Here is a 3,924-nt window from a genome sequence, read left to right as displayed (position 1 = left end):
CTTTCTTTGTATGTGGACTTAAATGACAGGTGCTTAAAAGAAAGGTGTTCTTGTGTCATTTCTAATTCTTAGAACAGTCATTCCTGGGCCAGCTGAGTGGCTCAGTTGGCTAAGAGCTCACTCAAGAGTGTGAGCTCTGAGCAACAGGGACACCAGTTCGATTCCCGGCCCAAGCTGAGCAGCCGCTGAGCTGCCAACAGGTGGCAGGATGGCTCAGCTAAAAAAAAATAATGATAAGAACAGACATTTATTTATTTAAATTATTCTCTGAGAAAGGTCGGGGAGATGTGGAGGGAATTCATTGTTATGTTTCATGTTAATTTAATTAAGAGATGTCAAAACTGTGGGAGTCTGAAGCATTTTAAATAGCTCTGTTTCAGGGTGTGAAGACGACAAAGACATAAACATATTTCTGATGGAGATAAATACCACAGAGTAAAATAAAACTGGGAGGTGTGTGTTAGACAAGGACTCATTTAGATTGGTTCATCAGAGATGGCCTGTCTGAGGCCTGAGAGACAAGAAGTGGATGGCCATGTGGGGGACCAGGACAGAGAACCCCTTAACTTCACAGACCCTTGTCAAGTTTGACCAACAAAGGGCCAGAATGGAATCAGCACTCAGGCTGGTTGTTGAAGCAGGTTGAGGGCTGAGTTGAGGAAACGTCCTCCGACCTAGACAGCTGTAGAGCTGAGGGGGGCTACAGGAGCAGGTGAGCCTTAACTGAACTCATGTTGAGTTTCCTGCTAGCACAATGGCCCTCAAAGGTTTCAGTGTGGCAGTCTAGGGTCAGACTGTAACTCTAAATTCCCTCTGACATCATAGTATATAATTCAACATTTTCCTTAACTGAGAGCCAACTGAAATAAGGACCACTCCATTTACCAGGGGTTTTGCTTTCTGAGACCTCTTTTCTTAACCTTAAATTTTAAAGTGATCAGCCTGTACATGCAACTGTGCATTTGACAGAGCTTGACTTTGCGACTTCCCTGCATCTCTATGGATTTTTCCTTACAATTTTGATATTTCCGCAATAAAATGTAAAAGATGTAGTAAAAAAAATATTTTGTCCATTTTTTTAATTAAAGTTTATTGGGGTGACAATTGTTAGTAATGTCTTTTTAAAAAGATCTTCTGTTGCTAAAGGCTTGTCTGGGATACTCACTTCTCCAAACATATAATTCTGTTTCTGGCTATGCCTAATCTATATTTGAAAATATTGTTGGCTATATTAATTCATATTAAGGTGCAGTAAATAGATGGATTAGGAAGCAAGCTATGCCTCAGGTCCAATGGGGCCCATTCACGTTCCATCAAGGCAGGTAACCTGGATCTGGACCCCTGGGGATGGAGTCCGCAGAGGACACTCTGTCCAGAAACCTGAAGTTCTAGGAGGTCTTCATATGCTGTTTGTCCTTTCTGCTGGTTCTTTCTAGATGAGGTTTAAGTTTTGCTTTCTGTTTCACGCTTATAATTTCTAAGGGCATATTTTTTTTCCTTCTCAGCTCAGGATGACAATGCCAAGCTTCCTCCTCATCTCCCTGTATGGAGACCCATTTTTTCCAGAGCACTTTGAAGAATCCACGTTTATAATAGCACTGTTCAATTCCAACTGCCCTCATTGCAAGGGCCCAAGCTTTCCTGTCCTGACCTCCACAGGCATGCAGAGATGGGCATTTTATCCACCACACTAGTGTCAGTGCCTCTCTGTGCCTGTTGTTTTCAGTCTTTTTTTTTTCTAGGCACCTTTGCATGTCCAGTTCACCCTCCATGCTCAGCTCTACATTTAAAAGAATGTTTGTTGTATATGTCTAAAATCACTTGGTGTTTTTACTGGATGGAATTTCAAGTAATCTTGTCTGTTTTGTTATTAGAACTGGCTGTTCCTTAATCTATTATTTTTGGCTTAAGAACCTATTTATTATGTCACTTGAGAGAAAGGACCTCCCTGGATACATGTTTTAAACTTTTTAAAGTTCTTGTACAGTGAGTCAAAAAAATAACATTTACCTAAAAACCAAATTATTTCTTAAATTAAAGGATAATCTAAACATATTAAATTTAGTAAAAACAATTTCCATGGCATGGGGAAACAGTGATACTTAAGCCAACTTTGCTCTGGAAATTTATAAACAAACTAGTTTCAGCCTCTCAATTGTGGGAACCATACTCTATTCATCTCGGTGCCTCCAGCGCTGGTTTCATAACTGGCACATAATGGGAGCTTGATTTTTGTTATTATTGTTAAATGACTGACCTTACTTACCCACCCATCAAATAGGAAGACAGATGTTTTTCTTCTTGAATCACAGCTTGCTTCCTGCCCAACCCGAACCCCAGTAGCACATAATCATTACTGCTACTTGCAGACACAGCTCTGGCCTGTGGATTTCCTTGTGGGAATATTATATTGGCACATGGGCTGCTCTCCTGTGTGCTGTGAGGGTGGGAGTTTCCTCCTGGATTCTCATGAGAGTTTCAGGACCTCTGGATCCCGCCTTTACCACAGCTAAGCCAGTGGGGGCATGTCAGAGACAGGACTTGACCAGGAAATTAACAAGTGTCCCCTGTAGACCTCCCCTAGGGGTCCCGATCACCTGCCCTGATGGAATCTGAATGTATCCCATTGGGCCAGGGACATATCTTGCTTCCTCATCCATCTATTTACTACATCCTTGTGCAGTTTTGTTGGGCTCCAAGATTAAGGTAAAGTGCCCAGGAGCCAGCACTGCTGCAATGACCCCTGCAGAGTGGCCTCAAGGCTTCTGGGGGCTAGTCCCTGTACAATCACTACCAGTGAGTGCTCACATGAGGGGTGGGCTTTAGCTCTGGAGCCTAGAAGGTGCAGGAAGATCACAGGACAGTTCACTCACTTGATTGTGCTGGGCAACAGGGACAGTTTCCACAACCCAAGTTCATGCCTAAGTGTTTCTAGCATCTGAGGAAGCTTCAGTGACAGGTGGACCTGTTACTGGGGTGAAGGGTAAAGCTTTCAGGGAACCTCTGAGCCTGGTTCATAAGAGATCTAGGTACTTCCAAAAGGCAGTGCCCTGTACCGTCTGAGTATCCTTCTCTCTTGTGGCTTTGAAATGTCACCATTACCTGGGCCGAGGTCCCAGGAGGCCAGGGAACCTCCTCCTGCATGTTGCCTTTCTGCTGCCCTGATACAGAACTTTGCTAGACCTCCTTTGAATCCAGACATCAGCGCTAAATGCCTGTGGCTGTCCAGCCTGAGCCCTCTCTGAAGATGATGGATTAAGAGGTGATCATTGTTTTTGCAGCCAAAAGCAAGGCAAACAAAGCTTTTGCTCAGCTCTGGCTCCCAGCCTTGGCCCCCAACTCTGCCAGCAGCTTGCCTGTGCCCCGTATCTGCTGTCAGCTTGCAGAAGTTCTTTTCCAAATGACTTCCAGGGAATAGGCAGGGAAACCTGGCTCACTAGTGACACCCTCAGCAGAGAACCTGGGACCAGGCTGTCTTTGGTTTGTTTGGTCCTGATTTAGGATGGCCTCAGCTGTCTGACACACACACTGAGATTAGGAGCCTTACTCCATGGCTGGGGGTCAGCATGTCTCCCACCTGCTGAGAAGGGAAGGACCTGGCAATAGTTTGCTCAGGGGAAATTTAAGTTAACTCTGAGGAAAGAGTTACCCTTTCACCAGTAAAGCTATCTGGGATCAATGGACAGAGTCTTGGGGAAAATTTGAGAAAAAATATTTTTTTCTCCATCATATCTTTGCAAAAAAATGTTTTTCCTTTATGATTTGGAGAAAGTGAACAAATCTTTCCCCTTCTTCTCAACCTTGCTTCCTGTTCTCCTTAAAAGAAGCTAATATGGGGCCGGCCGAGTGGCGCGATGGTTAAGAACTCGCTTGGGATGCCAGAGGGCCCCGGTTCGGATCCCACATATGAGGGCCAGTAACACT

The sequence above is a fragment of the Hipposideros armiger genome, unplaced genomic scaffold (assembly GCF_001890085.2).
Source record: "Hipposideros armiger isolate ML-2016 unplaced genomic scaffold, ASM189008v1 scaffold_727, whole genome shotgun sequence".
In the NCBI taxonomy this organism is placed as follows: Eukaryota; Metazoa; Chordata; class Mammalia; order Chiroptera; family Hipposideridae; genus Hipposideros; species Hipposideros armiger.
This window is presented reverse-complemented; position numbering follows the sequence as displayed.